General features: G+C 43.6%; 1 pseudogene; it reads left to right on the forward strand.

Annotated features, from left to right (window-relative positions):
- The first annotated feature begins 3,745 nt into the window (after positions 1 to 3,745).
- LOC119054779 (thymosin beta-4-like) lies at positions 3,746 to 4,141 on the forward strand (annotated as a pseudogene).
- Positions 4,142 to 16,433: the final 12,292 nt, after the last annotated feature.

Below are 16,433 nucleotides of genomic sequence, written 5' to 3' on the forward strand. Positions count from 1 at the left end.
CCAACATTTGCTCAAAATTTTGGAACTAATTCCAAAGACAGCCTGCTGACCAGTCTTGTGATTTCTTGCAAGTACAATCACTCTAGGCCATGGCTCACTCCTTCCACACAGCCTGAGTTCCTCTCCTCTCATCCCCTATCCATCAGAAACTGCTAGGACTAATGACAGTGGTGCCCCACTACTCGTTGTTAAATCATTCTGGAACTCATGGCAAATGCTGAAACCAAAGAGTACCAAACTCAGCACTGAAACATAGCCTCTTGTGGGGCAACATGAGTTCTCTTGCTAGAATTCATACAAGTTCTAGCAAGTACAAGCAAGCATCAAGTGCTGAAACATTGTTTTCTCATCAAAATGTGATGAGTACAGGGTTTGACAAGTTCTAAAGCCAATGAGTGTGCTTGTATTTGGAAATCATGGAGCTTACTAATCCCTTCATACTTTATATCCTGGTCATCCAAAATCGCCAGGTGAGATCTAACCCTCTCTGGCATCAAGCCCCTCCCACCCACACATGGTCAGATGGCTTTGCTTTATGTCCCTCCTCCCTGCGTTAACCTCCTACTTCTCTCCTTCCAAACTCTGCCCACTCCAGGGTAAATAGAGCCTACTACATCTCCACCCTCTCTTTCAATATCCTCTTCTCTTTCTTGTCTTACCTGAACGCTGGCTCTTCAAAGAACATTGTCCCCTGCAATCTTCCCAAATGGTGGCTCACTTTTCCAAATCTTTGGGGTCCATAGACTTCTCCCACTGCTGGTCCAGGACTATGATTCTGCCACTGTCTATAAAATTCTAGCCAACTGAGGCTTTGACTATAATGATCTGATCGTTTCCTCCCTAAGGAACATTTATATGCTGAAATGCTAACTCCTAAGGTGATGGTCTCTGGAGGTTGTTAGGTCATGAGGATGGAGCCCTCATGAATGGGATTAGTGTCCTTATAAGAGAGATGCCAGAGAGCTTCCTCACCTCTCCCACCATGTGAACACCCAAATCTGCCAGCAGCTTTCCAGCCTCCAGAACTGTGAGAAATACATTTCTGTTGCTTGTAAGCTACCTAGTCTCTGGTATTCTGTGGTAGCAGCCCCAGGGTACTAAGACATAGGCCGTCTGGCTACAGCACTTTCCTCCTGTCTTTGTCACTGTTGTCTAGCCCCCAAATACCTTAAACTCAGGTTGACAGGCATGGCCTCTCATACATAGATAATGTTGGTAACAGACTCACGGTTTCCCCTATCATTCTCCAGTCACATCATCAGTCTGGACAAATTCAACATTCATGAACCCTAGCCAGGTAACTCAGTTGGTTAGAGCATTGTCCCAGTATGCCGAGGTTGTGGGTTCAATCCCCAGTCGGAGCACATATAAGAAGCAAACAGTGAATGCATAAATGAGTGAAACAACAAATCAATGTTTCTCTCTCTCCCCCTCCCCCTCTCTCTCTAAACTCAATTTAAAAAAAAAAAGAAAAGCACACTCATGGGAATGCTTCCCCCAGGGCTCAAACCCTAACCCTCTGCCAGCCCCACCCCACATGTGCACCTGGAACCAGCAGGCACACGGCAGCAGGGCTGTGTGTGGTTTACTCCGCCAGTGACTTTTTCCAGCTTCCAGTATCATTTGTTTTTCCCAGAATCTAGACACAATTAACTGTAGCAAGACAGTCCTCAGTAGTATTTAAGCCTCATTTCAGGTTCTTTAAACTAGCTCGGCATTTATAAATGGGAATTTTCTATCAGGCCAGTTAAATATGTTGAATATTGCTCTTTCCTGAAACTGGCACAATTCTATAATCTTATATCCAAAATTCCTTCTAACTGCAATGTCCTTTCCCTTAGAGCTAGGTCCCAGGCTCATTTGTTTGCACTGCACCAGTTCTGTAACCTTACTCCAGCCTCCACGCCTTTGACCCTTCTATATCCTCCCAATCTTTCAAACCCCTCCTATCACCGTCCTCTCTCTGAACAGCCTTGAACCCATGGTTACACATGTCAACCATGCAACTGCATCGCCCTCAAATAGCTTGCCCCATCAATCTCCTGTTAACTGGAAAAATCCCAACCCTGGAGTCTGCCTTCTTAGTCAGAGGGGAAAAATCATAAAGCCATACACAGATCTGGTACCACTTAAAATTTGTCAGCTTTATCTGGCTGGTGTAGCTCAGTGGACTGAGCGCAGGCCTGCAAACCAAAGGATCGCTGTTCAATTCCCAGTCAGGGCGCATGCCTGGGTTGCAGGCCAGTTCCCAGCAGGAGACACATGAGAGGCAACCATACATTGATATTTCTTTCCCTCTCTCCTTCCCTTCCCCTCTAAAGATAAATGAATAAAATCTTTTAAAAAATTTGTCAGCTTTAAGTTCATCAGGACCCCCAGTGTTGCCTGGGGATCTTCTTATCCATCCCTATCCAGCTCCCTTTTCTACTATCCATAGCAATGATTAAAACCTTCTCCAGTGCATCCAAACTTCCCACCCTGCCACCTCTAACCCCCACAAGAAAATCTGGCCTACTACAGGCAGAATAGAAACCACCCCGTGGAAACTCCCTCAGTACTCTATCCACACCTATTCTTTTTTTATTTTTCTTGACACAAAAGGTACAGAATTTTTTGTCCTGTGTCAGAATAATGAATCCTCTTGAGTTCTGCATCCCAATCATTCCCCCATAGTGAAGGGTTTCAGGGCCCTCTTCCATATCAGCAGCCTCTCTCTCCCTCTCCACTTCCTCTCTGAGTCATGGTCCCTGGTGTGTCAGCTGCCATGCTATCTTTCCCATCCCTTTGCAATCAATATTCTTTAAAGAGACATCTGCATTCATTTTCTACATTTTCTTCACCTTCCATTTACTCTTTAACTCTTTAGACTCTGGCACCCACTTCACTGAAATGACTCTACACTAGGAGAAAATACATCTTCTTGTTAAATCCAAAATTCTAATCTCATGTGATTGATCTGCACCATTTAGCACCAATGAACACCTGCCCTCCTTAAAAGACCTTCCAGGACAATGCTTTTTTTTCTATAAATGCTCCATCTCAGTCTCTACGTTCCTTCCCATCCCTCAAATACCAGAGTTCCTCAGCTTTCTGTCCTGGCCCCTCTTTTCTTCTTGCTCTACTTATTCTTTGTTGGAAGTACCATCTACCCTCAGATTGCAATTCTTGTTTATGAGTTAATGCAAGGTGGGGACCCCCCCCCCACCAAAACAACAGAATTATCTTCTGGAGAGTGGGCCCCTTGTGGGACAGGCTCTCTCCACTAGGTGAGTGTTCTAGGAACCCATCTGTATCAGTGTATCATCTGGCATTGTTGTGAGAGAGCCTGCATTCAGCTTTAGTGAATTTTTTTGCAGACTCTTTCAACACGTTTGCCCACTTCATGTGCAGTGATTTACAAGTGCACCTTCCTACACATGCAGAGTGTTCAGCATTTTTTGACCAAAACGGCATGACCCCGGGAGCCCTACCCCTATTCACCTGATCTTACCACAAGTGACTTTTTTGTTTCACCAGATGAAAAAGTCCCCAAAGGGAAATGTTTTGCCAATGTGAAAGAGATGAAACAAACAAACAAAAAAACAGCAGAAGCACAAGAAGGCATCAAAATTAACAAGTTCAGAAATTGTTTTGAGCAGTGGAAAAAAAAATCTCAATATGTATATTGCATCAAATAGAGAGTACTTTGAAGGTGCCTGAAATTTAAATATATAAGAATACATTCAGCAATGGTCACTGAGCAGGTTGGACTCTTCTCTCATTCCTGCACCTCCCTCGGCTTCCTCAGCAACCATGTCTGACAAACCCGATATGGCCAAGATTGAGAAATTCAATAAAGACAGAATTGAAGAAGACAGAAACTCAAAAGAAAAATCCACTACCTTCCAAAGAAACGAGTAAATAGAAGAAGCAAGCAGGCGAATCATAATGAGGCCTGCACCACCAATATGCACTGCACATTCCACAAGCATTGCCTTCTTATTTTACTTCTTTTAGCTGTTTAACTTGGTAAGCTGCAAAGAGGTTGGATCAGTTTAAAGGACTGTGCTGCCTTTTTTCACATCAGAACTACTGACAATGAAGGCTGCACCTGCCTCTCCCAACTGCTGCTCTAGCTTACAGGGAAGGAAAAGAACTTGTATGTTGGTGAAGGAAGAAGCTGGTGGGATGACAGTGAAATCTAGAGTAAAACCAAGCTGGTCCAAGGTGTCCTGCAGGCTGTAAAATCCAGTTTAATCAAAGTGCCATTTTTTTGTTAAAATGATTTTAATTATTGGAATGCACAATTTTTTTAATATGCAAATCAAAAGTTTTAAAACCTGAAAATAAATATACATATACATATATATATATGAATAAATACACAACTTTTTATAGATAAATTCTGGGGGCTTGCGGAGTTCCCGCTCATAACTCTAAAACTCTATATTTTCCTTCAAAACTCTAAGCTTCCCCCATATCCAACTTACTTCCAACTGGATATTCCCACTGTGATGTACTATAGCCACCATAGATATCCAAACATAACATACCCAAAACTGAGTCCTTCAAACTCTTTCATTCTTCTCAAAGACATGGGTTCCTCTTCTGTGTTCCCAAACTCATTGAATGGCATCTCCATCCACCCAAAATGCAGATGCCATCTCTGCCCCCTCTCTCCTCAGCCCTGTCAGCAAATAATAACCATTTATTCCCCTAATGATCTCTCTAATCTGTCTACTCATCCACATTCATATTACTACTACCTTGGTTTGAAGCCCCTTCTGAAGAGCCTCCTAAACTCTCACATTCTAGGAATACCCTGCCTTTGCCTCCAAACCCATTCCCTACCTTGACGCCAAAAGACACTTTCCAGAGAGTGAATCTGATTCTGTCACTCCACTGTTTTCAAACCATCAAGGGCAACTCTGAGACATCAGGAAAAGATGCATGCTGCTTGGTAGGTAATATGAGATGGTAGGTACTCTGGCCACCTCTTACTTTTCAGCCTCATCTCTTGCTAACCCATTTAGCCCCTATCCTTCCCCTCACTGTGAACTCCAGCCATGTAGGTTGTACAATTTCACACATTTACCTTGCTTCCTTGACCTTTGTTAATGTTATTGTATTAATTCTGCAATAATACTTTTTAGTACCATTCTATCACACAAAAGCACACAATACATATTTCCATGTCTGGCTAACTGCTATTCATCCTTTGGGACTCAGTGAAATTATCACTTCCTCCAAGAAGCAAGCCTTCTGTGATTACCTAAGACTAAGGTATTCTCTCTCCTGTTTTCAAAGCACCTGGTACCTACTTCTCTACTAGAGAGTTTAAATTGCCTGTTGACATGGTCTCTTTCTTTCACTGGGCTACGTGCTCTTTGAGAGTCAGGTCAGTGTTTGCTCTCAATGCTTATGACTACTGTACAGCACAGTGCCTGGCACATGATAGGCACCACATACTTGCTGGATTTAATTCAATAAGAGTTCGTCATAGATAAATTAATTAAAATGTGGCCATTCTCTTTCCAGAAGGTTTTGTTTGGGACAACAGCAAGCACATGAGAAACACACATTGCTCCTAGCATCTACCAGCATACACACTCTGGGAGGAAAAGTGGCAAAGGGAACAAGGAAGCCAGTTCCGAAAGGGAAGATACCATAGGTTATTGCAGATGAAAGAGGTTCAAGACATGTACATTTTTACTCATCTAACTGGAAAGATTCTGTAAACAATAATTTCCAGTGCTGATCAGCGTTTGAAGAAAGCAAAACTGTCGAACACTACTGTTAGGAATACAAAGTGGAGCACCTGTGGGGAATATTCTATCAATACTGGTACAACATTTGACAGTTTTCCAAAGCCTTTAAATTATGAATTCCACATACAGAAATGTAGTGTAAGAAAATATACATATATAATATTTTACTGCAGGGATATTTACCACCAAAACTTTTCTGTTAAAAAATAAACAAAAATTATATATATAATAGATTGATTCAAAAATTGTGGTGAAATAATATTTAGTCTTTAAAAAGGATACAAAACAAAAAAATTAAAAGGATGCAAAGAAAACGTTTTAAAATATAAGTGAAAAAACACAGCAGTAAAAAATGTACAGTACGATCTCATTTTTGTAAAAATAATTACATATATGTGTATATACACATACACCTATGCTTATATGAAACTTAAAAGGTTACAGAGTTCCAGGCATAGGTAGAAACCCCTCACTCCCTCTCACAACCAAAAGGAGGATAACCACCAATCTGAAATCAATAAACAACCAAAAGCACCAGAAAAATCAAACTGCATGGAACTCCAACAACCAAGGAATTAAAGAAAAAATCAACCAGAACAACCAGACCAGCGAGGCTGACCCCTCCTGGCAGGCAACTCAGAAAAACCATGGGGAGGCAGCTGAGGGGCAGGGCTGACTGCTGAGCTTGACAGAGGTGCACAGGAGGGACTGACTTAAGGGGAAAACTGAGACTCACAGCTGACTGTGGGCTACAGCTGGGGTTGCCATGGTGGGAGATACTTCCAGTCTGACTTGAGAGTCTGTTGGAAGGTGCACTAGAGATGAGCAGGCAGCTGCATTGCTCCCTGCCTGGCCCCTCCCCCACAGGCAGCACAGCATAGAGGGTCACCCTGCCTGGGTGAATACCTAAGGCCCCACCCCCTTACAACTTATCAGGTGTACCAAGAAAAACAAATACGGCTCAAATGAAGGAACATAGCAAAACCTCAGAACTAAGTGATGAGGATATTGCCACCTAACTGATGGAGAATTTAAAGCCCTGGTAATCAAAATGCTCACAGAACTGATTGAGCTTGGTTGAAAAATGAAAGATACCCAAAATGAAATAAATTAACAAATTCAGGGAACCAACAGTGACAAGAAGGAAACCAAGATTCAAAGCAATGATTTGGAACAAAAGGAATAAATAAACATCCAACTGGATCAGAATGAAGAAACAAGAATCTAAAAAAAATGAAGAGAGGCTGAGGACTCTCTGGGACAACCTGAAACAGTCCAATATCCAAATTGTAGGGGTGCCAGAAAGAGAAGAGCAACAGCAAGAAATTGAAAACTTATTTGAACAAATAATGAAGGAAAACTTCCCCAATCTGGCAAAGGAAATAGACTTCCAGGAAGTCCAGGAAGCCTAGAGAGTCCCAAAGAAGTTGGACCCAGAGAGGAACACACCAAGGCACAGCATCATTAAGTTACCCAAGATTAAAGACAAAGAGAAAATCCTAAGAGCAGCAAGAGAAAAGGAGACAGTTACCTACAAAGGAGTTCCCGTAAGGCTATCAGCTGATTTCTCAGAAGAAACCTTACAGGCAAGAAGGAGCTGGCAAGAAATATTCCAAGTCATGAAAGGCAAGGCCCTACATCCAAGATTGCTCTATCCGGCAAAGCTTTCATTTAGAATGGAAGGGCAGATAAAGTGCTTCCCACATAAGGTCAAGTTAAAGGAGTTCATCATCACCAAGCCCTTATTACATGAAATGTTAAAGGGACTTATCTAAGAAACAGAAGGTCAAACATATGAACAATAAAATGACAACAAACTCATAACTATTAACAAATGAACCTACAAGAAAAGAAAAACAATGAAAACCAAAACTAAACAAACAGCCAGAGCAGGAACAGAATGAGAGAAATGGATATCACACAGAGGGAGTTCAGTGGGGAAGGGAAGGGAGGAGGAATAGGGGGGAAAAGGTACAGGGAAGAAGAAGCATAATTAGTAGGCATAAAATAGACAGGGAAAGATAAAAATAGTATAGGAAACAGAGGACTCAAAGAACTTATATGTACAACCCATGGACATGATAATGTGGGGGTGGGGATGCTGGAGGGTTGGTAGGACGGGGTGGAGAGGGGAGAAAGGGAGAAAAATTGGGAAAATTGTAATAGCATAATCAATGTAAAATACTTTAAAGGAAGAAACTGAAAGGTTACATAATAAAATGCTGATAGTGATTGCTTTTGTTTCACAGAGTTACTTGCCATTAGGCTTTGTTTTCTGGGGGGTTGGGGGTTTAAAGTCTTCAGTATTTTACAATGTATTATTTTTTTAAAGATTTTATTTATTTATCTTTAGAGGGGAAGGGAAGGAGAGAGGGAGAGAAACATCAATGTATGGTTGCCTTTTGTGTGTCCCCTGCTGGGAACTGGCCTGCAGGGAACCAGCCTGCAACCCAGGCATGTGCCCTGACTGGGAATCGAACCGCGATTATCTGGTTCACAGGCCTGTGCTCAATGCACTGAGCTACACCAGCCAGGGCTCAATGTATTATTTTTATAAGACAAAAATTAAAAATTAAAGAACCAAATTAAAATGCAGGCCTTAAGCAAATTAGTCACTTATTACTGTAAAACTACTCTATGTGACCTTGATGAAATTGAAATATCGATACCATGTTCTCACCACATATAGTTATATAAATGGCCTCATTAACATAGTCAACTCCCTTTAATTCCCAGCTGTTCATATATAAATCCAATTATTTTAACATTTAAGAGATATGTGTGTTTTTCAAGAAATTCACCAAGTCACGCAACTCAAGGTCAAGGCAGTTTATGCATCATGCAACATCATTCTCCAGATCCTCCTCAATGCCAGGCTCTGCACTCATCACAGTCCAGGAATATTAACCCTCATCATCCCTACAAAATAGTAACAGCTTGTAATTTTGTCTGAATCTTTTGTGAGTGGAAAGCACTTCTCACCAGGGTGCACATTTGCTGCTTCTTTCCACAGGACAATGAAGCCACCAGGACAGCATATGATTTTAGCTGTTTTCCCAAATAGGAGAACCGATCCACACCTGATCGTTGCCCTTGCCCCACTTTCACCTTAGCCCTATGACCAAAGGCAACCTTTTGCAAAGCCATCTGGCTTTAGGGGAGGTTCTATCTGCACTCTGGGAACAGAGCAAAACCAACCATCCAGCTCTTGATTAAACCATTCCACAGTCTTCATTATTCTGCTGAATAACAAACCATTCTATATTCTAATGAACTAAAATGACTTGCCTTATTAGACTCTAGAGGAGAAATAGCAGACCTGGAAGTGAATTTGTATGGGACCCAAAGCCACTCTGTCATAAACTGTCAGAGAAACAAGGCTTGGGGGTCTGCAACCCCCGAGTCAGCACTATGGCCTGACAGGTGGGGTTGGAAGTCAGTAAAGAAGGACACTGGAAATCTGCATATCTCATATAATCTGGACTATAAGGTTGTCACACCCCAAAGGACTATCCATACCCTTCCCCACACCATTCATCTTTTAGGAACATTCACAGAAGCAGAATTAGCAGGAGTGCCAGCTCTGTGGCTGCTGCCAGCTGCAGCAGTGCCCTCGTTCCCAGCTCATCACCTTGCCTTTCCTGCAAAAGCCCTGCTTTGCCAGCCCACACTCTGGGCCTCAGGCTCAAGGGCTGCGGGCTGAGTGTCTATAATCCTCCAACCTTTCTTGAACCCTCTGACCCTTCTCTGCAAGTCCTGCTGGGCTCCAAAGGCCAGTCCTCATCACCTCCGCCATCTGTTTCCTTTCCCAACTTATGAGCTCCCTCCCTGTTCTCCTGGAAGAGCAACACGTTAAGTAGCTTCACTGGGTCTTTGAATCTTGTTTGAACAATGGTAGACTCGGTCTACTCAGATAGTGGAAATGATCTCCCTGGAAGATAAATTCACAGGCCATTTACCAGAGTGGCTTCAGGGGCTTGGCTGAGAGCCGGTGTCTCCTGCTGCCAAAACCTCGTTTCTCCTTTTGTTCCACTTTCTTTTCATTTAAGGCTAATGTTCCTGAGCTTCTTGAAACAGGTGACTCAAGCTATGTTAATAAAGGCAGGTATGATAGCATCTTCCATGACTTCAGCTCTCAAACACCAGGGAGGAAAGGAAAAAGTCCTTTTAAGTGACCACATCCTCTTAATCACATTCCAAGGGAGAGACCGCTTATCCTGATTTTAATTTTTCAATCTCCTTTCATCTCTTCCTCTAAAACTATGGCTCAGAGACAGATCACCTATGAAGCACTTATCAAAGAATATTACTAACATCTAGTGGGAGCTGGCTGGAGTATAGGGCAGATTAAGAGCAAGGACTGAGGTGGGGGTGACAATAGTACCTATGATTACACTCTATATGCTGTAAGCCCAAGTAATTCATAAACACAGAACTTGAGCAAATTCAAATTTTAAAGTTATTTGAACAAAGCATGGCCTGAAGTTCACCTCTCTTAGTATCCTCTGGGGTAGGGGGAAAGCTAATTGAGCAAAATGCTTAGGCTAGACAAACTTTGGGAGAGTGTGTTTAACTAACTTAGGAAATTAAACTGCTTGCCGTCTCTGAAGAAGTTCTGATTTAAAACAAGTCACTCTTACCTGTCGCTTTCAACCTTGGTTGGTCAATACATTTCCCATGATATGAAAGTCAAACTTCTAGAGATTTGGCTATCGCTCAGTGTTGCTCAGGGTGACTGATTCATGAACCACCTGTGCCAGATGTACCTGGAGTCCCAGACAGGTCTAGGCTCCACTTCCCATTGGCTCTCCATCATCTCAGCCCCTTCTCTAAACAACCTTCACAACCTCTGATGGGGTTTAGAGTTTGGAGTCTAGAAGCACTTACAGCAAGGAGTTTCTGGACAGCTGGATACATACAGGTGGTCTAGTCGACTTTGACCTACAAAACACTTGGATCCAGGAACTGAGCTAAAAAAAAAAAAGAACTGAAGAATCTTGGTCATCCAATATCAGAGACCCAAATATTGCTACCTGGACAACGATCAGTAGCACTTTCAGTTACTAAAGAGGAAGGATGGGCCCAAGGAGACTTCTAGATCAAACGCTAGGAACTGAAGACAGGAGCAATGACTACATCTTGTTAGCAGAGGATCAAGTCCACAGATAGAAATCCTAGAACAAAATTAGAACCCAGCTACAGTGCAGGTGATCAGTAAATATAGAAAGAGTTGTAGTTAGCAGCAAGATGGACATGATAGGATGCTAAGGTATTCTGACAAAGGGGCTTATGACCAAACACCATGGTTCTTGAGCTGGTACAAGATGTGTCCTCATAAGCACACAAGCACATCCACTTAACAAGAGTGAAGCAATACTAATTAAGACCCCAGGCTGCTCCCAACATCAGGTCACCATGAACTCAACATGAATCAGGAGTTTCTATAACTATGCCCTGTGTTAAAGGCACAATGCCCCCATGGCTAGAATTTATCATCATGGGGAGAGAAGACAGAGACACAGGCACTTGGGAGAAGAAGGAGCTTACATCGCTTTACACCCCCAGGCTGAGTATTAAAAAGGGCAGGATAACTCATGTTCGCCCAGTGTGCAAGTTCCAGTTAACAAGACACTCGGGCCCAGGGCCAGGGAAGCAGGCCCACCTGCAGAGGAAGCATTCTCAATGGCTAGGCAGGCGGTTGAAGCAGAAACAGGAGCTTTTCCCTCTCTCTGGTTTTCTCCACCTTGTCCAAGTAAATCAGTATTTCAGGCAGCATGAAGTGACATAGAATTCACATGTTCTGAGAACTGGCTGGAGCACAGGGCTAGTTGCTTTCACACGTGCTATTCAATCATCCCAACAACACTTAGGAGTGAGTCAGTTTTACCCCATTTTAAAGATCAGAATGCCAAGATCCGGAGAAGTTAAAAGATCTTCCCAAGAATTTTCCAGACAATTTCTCATGCTCAAAGCACTAGTCATATATTTTTCAGAAGCCACTTCTTTTACAGTAGAAAAGAAATCATATAAAGACTTCACTGCTTTTTGATTTAAAAAATGGGCTATAGAGTGAAATACACATGTGTACATGCAAACACGGAAAGCCACAGCCTCAATCTTCTATTTAGTTTGGGGAAAGAGAAAAGAATTTCCTGTGGACATTTTTTTGGTGCACCCAAACTTGTATGACTCGAACTCTGAAAGAAAACTACTGTGATTAAAACATACACCAGATCTGCCTAAGCACGAGAGCCCACTCACCCTTGAACCCAGTTCTGTCCAAAACCAGCCCATGCTTTTACTCTGACACCCACTGCATTGCTTTACTCATGTTTCTTCTGCTGGAGGACGCCTTCCGAGCACCCTCCACTTGTTGGGATGTCACTCAAACTTCAAGACCCAATTCGATTCCTACCTCATGCTGGAAACCTCAAGTGAATCATTAGCCTGCACTACCCTCTTCCTTTTAACCTTAGAGTAAGGAGGGGCAAAACTAAGCAGTCAACGCCATAAGAGGTGTCTGAGGCCAAAATCAGAGCTGGCGCAAGTCTAGACTGCCAGGGAACTAGAAGAAGGGAATCCAAACACAAGTTACAGCAGGCAAAATAAACCTACAGCTAGCCCCAGATCTAATTAGCAGGCCAGGCAACAAAAGACAATAGAGCTTTGCAGAACACATAGAGGAGGAAGAGCCCTTGAGTTGACCCCAGGGTCAGAGATGTCCAGCACTAACAGAGAGGCCAAGTGTGGGAGCAGGTGATGGCCTGGTCATTCCAGAGTCAATCCTGAGGTTGCCCATGAGAACCAGGCATCTTCTGCCACTGGGGAGCTTTGTCTACCTTCAGAGGAAAGCAACCATGATTTCAACCAACACACCTCACCCAGAGGCAGAAAGGTACCCAACATGATTTTTTTTTACAACTTAATTTTAGGATGGGGAATGGCACTGCTGGTCCCCAAGTCTCTGCCACTACCTCCACACCCATGCCTGAAACACTTTGGTTGTGGAGTAGAACATCATGGCTTAATTTAAGGATGATTCTTAAGACTCTATCAACAGAGAAAAAGAAATAGAGTGTGTTCCCTAGAAACAGAGTGTGAGAGGCAAGAGAGCGTGGCTTCGGAAGGGTCAGAAAACACAGCCCTCATGGCAGGCAAAGGGGTGTGGAAGGTGCAAGCGAAGAAAGTTGGGACACTTCACAGACTCCATGTTCCCTTCATCGGCACTGCTCTAGACAGTCCCTTCTGTCTCATCTAGTCAGAGCCAGCAGGGGGTGGGGTGATGAGCAGGGTCACTGGTCAGTATTTGATAGAGGCTGCGTGTGCCCCTCCCACCCTGGGGGCCACCACATGGGACCTAAGAAGCACACAGACAAGAACAGGAGAAAAGACACGCTCTCAACTGAGTTAGGAGCAAGCCGGCACTGAGTTTGCAACCTGGATGCATCCACGACAGTCCTGGCTGTCACGGCCTTTTTTTCTGTGGTGTTGGACAAATGCCAAAACCTCTCTGTATGTTCATTAATTCATGAGCAAGATGCCTAATCTCTGTCTCATAAGAATGCTGTGAGAATTAATGACCTTATTTAAAAAATTAACAAAACTATGTAAAATTTCTTTGTATACCCTAGAGATGCTGTAAAGACCAGGTGATCTTATTTAAAATACAGATGTGTATTTCCATTTGTATGAGCCAGTATAAGACCATTCGGCTTTACAAAGCAGTGGCTATTTGGTTATTTAAAAAATAAATAAATAAAGGAGGAGCCATGGCAGGTGGGGAGGTTTCTACACTGAAAACAGCATTTCCTATATGTGGTCAAAAATTAACATTAAGTACTTGGTTCTAGATTTAAATATCAGTGACCTTTATTGGGGGCTTAGGACGTGTGTGCTTGGTGCCATACTACACATGTATTATCCCGTTGAATCCTCACAGCAACCCACTGAAAAGGTTTTACTATCGACCATTTCACAGATAAGAGAACAAAAACGCTGAGAAATTAAGCAACTCGCCAGAAAGGTAGTAGCAGAGACAGGACTGGAACCCCGGGACTGCTCTGCTCCTCACCTGTCTCTCCCCACACTAAGCCGTACTGCCTCCCCAGCGACTCTGTAGACCCCACAGTACATGCAGTGTTTGCAGAGTATTAAATGCCAGACAAACCAACCTGGGAAAGCAGCTAAGGGAGAAGGATTAGAAATCTAAATGCCTATTCATGTTAAAAACAATAAATGAGATGAATTATCTATAAAATTAACAAATCCACAGGAAAATAACATGTGATGTGTAAAATGCTTACTTGCATTTGCCCTTCCACTCAGTTCACTCTGTAGAGAAGGGAGTCCCGCCAGAGACCCCCCTCTTCAAACCCTAATATGCTGCCCACCCTTGGACAGGTCACTTCCCTTCTCGATAAAATTATGGTTCTGCCCTGATGGGGCAGCTCTGTTGGTTAGAGTATTGTCCCAATACATGAAGGTGGCGGGTTCGGTACCCAATCAGGGCACATAAAAAATCAACCAATGAATGCATAAATCAGTGGAACAATAATTTGATATCTCCCTCTCTCTCTCTCTCTCCCCCCGCCTTCCCTCCCTTCCTGCCTCTCTCTTTCTAAAATCAATCAATAAAAAAGTCATGATTCAATAAACTCTGTCAGAGAGCCACTCAGTGTGGGACACCAAGCAAGCAGTCTCTTCCAGCTGTCAAGTTCTATGGCTCTAAGAAAGCACCTTCAAAGCATAGAGTGCAGTGCAATTTGCCTAGTGGAAATTACAATGTTCAGTTCTTTCCAACACCTAACCTATTGCTGAGGACAAGAAGAACTGAAAGTGACTCTGACCTATGCTAAATTTGCTCCTCATTGCAAACCTAACAAGCCCTGACTAACTTTCCTCTCTCTGACATCTCAGAGACCTGATGATTAACACTCCATGCTCCAAAGGGAGCAATCGCCTCTGGCCCCAGGGGGAGCTGCTGACCTTGAGCTTCCTCCAGACCACGTGGTATCCACCTGTTTCCTCTCTCTCAGCCATGTGGTTCTCAACACACCGCCTAAAGCCCAAAAGCAGAGAACAGTGCAATCCCAAGCTCTATCAGTGGAGCTGAGTGTGGTCAGCTCTCAGAGCAGAGCCAGGATCCTCCTGTTCCAGCCTCCAGAGCCAAACCAGAGACCATGGGGGCTCCCCCAGGCCATCTGTGGACTCCATCCCACATCTCAGCCAGGAAGTATATAATGTCTGGGAGGGAAGGGGAGGCATATTGCGCTCCCCAGACAGGAACTATAGAGGAAGTCAGGAAACCAAAATGTAACCATCCCCAGAGCCAATACCACCTGCACGACTTTATCTGAGGCCAGCCTCAAGCTTTTGGAAAATAGGCAACTGCCCATTCAGTGGTCAGATTTTGGGGATACTGAGAAGGGCCCCCCCACACATAGTGAGAAAGACTGTCTTCCCTGCCAACTTGCTAATGTTTAAAATTCCAGGACGCCAGCTCTGCTCATAGGCTTACAGTCCATGTTCCCATTTTGTTCTGTACTGCCACACTATCCTGAGAGCTGCCACTGAGCCAGGGGAAGTGGTCATTATAAGAACAACAGGTCCAGGAGTGAGAGTTAGGCATGGCTGGGAGTTCCCACACTGCCCTCTGCCCCCACACCAGGCCACCCTCCCCACAAACCATGGGACCCAAAGGTGTAAAGTATCAGGCCCTCTGCCTCATTCACTGTGATTGTCTTAGTCTTTCTAATTCTATCCTTGCCGTGGCTGGTTTTCCCTGACTGCTCCATTTAACATCCACTCAACTTCTAACCCTTTCACTTTTCTTTTTCATTTCTGGTCCTTGTTACCTTGGACTAGACAATGGGATTCTGCTTCCATGGTAACAGGGCAGGGGAAATATCACACATAGGCTTTGCAGTCAAACAGTGGAGTTTCAGCTCTGCCATTCATTAGCTATGTCAGCTTCAGCAATTATCTTAAACCCTCTAATCTTCAGTTTCCTCATCTGTAAGATCAGGTCACTAATACTGGCCACATAGGGTTATTGGGAATATAAGATGAAGTACATAAAGTCCACTGGGTGTGAGACCTATCAAGGAATCACTTCATAAGTTTTATAAATGTCTAATCACTATGCTGCATACCTGAAACTAATATAACACTGTACATCAACTGTAATTGAAAAATTAAAAATTATCTTTAAAAAACTATGTAAAGTCCAGAGGCTGGTCAGACCTCAGAAATAGTCCCCATTCCCAGCCAGGCTCTTCTGGACACAGTGGGGGAAAAGGGGAGGGGGACAAGGACAGCAGTTAGTCAGTGCCAAGGAAGAGATGGATGCTGTCATCAGATCCAAGGGGAGTGCAGGCACAGAAAGAGGAGGTGAGGCCAGTCACACTGCTGGAGAAGGCCCATGGCTTGGGTTGAGAATGAGGCAGGGGTGTTTGCAGCTTAGTCATAGTGGTACTAACCACACGATCCTTTAGGGAGGCACAAGAATTCAAAGTCCTGTTATGCCCTGTCAGCTCCATACATCTCAAGGTTTCCCTTCCTTTCCTGAGAGGAGAATGTTTGACAGAGGAGAAGCAAAGGTGAGGGCGCTGGACCTTAGAGGAAAGAAAAGAGAAAGGCATCCAGAGGCAGGAAAGGCTCAGAAAGGGGAGGATATAGCCACAGAGA

This window comes from Artibeus jamaicensis, unplaced genomic scaffold (assembly GCF_021234435.1).
Source record: "Artibeus jamaicensis isolate MK-2021 breed Jamaican fruit bat unplaced genomic scaffold, CSHL_Jam_final contig_477, whole genome shotgun sequence".
NCBI lineage: Eukaryota > Metazoa > Chordata > Mammalia > Chiroptera > Phyllostomidae > Artibeus > Artibeus jamaicensis.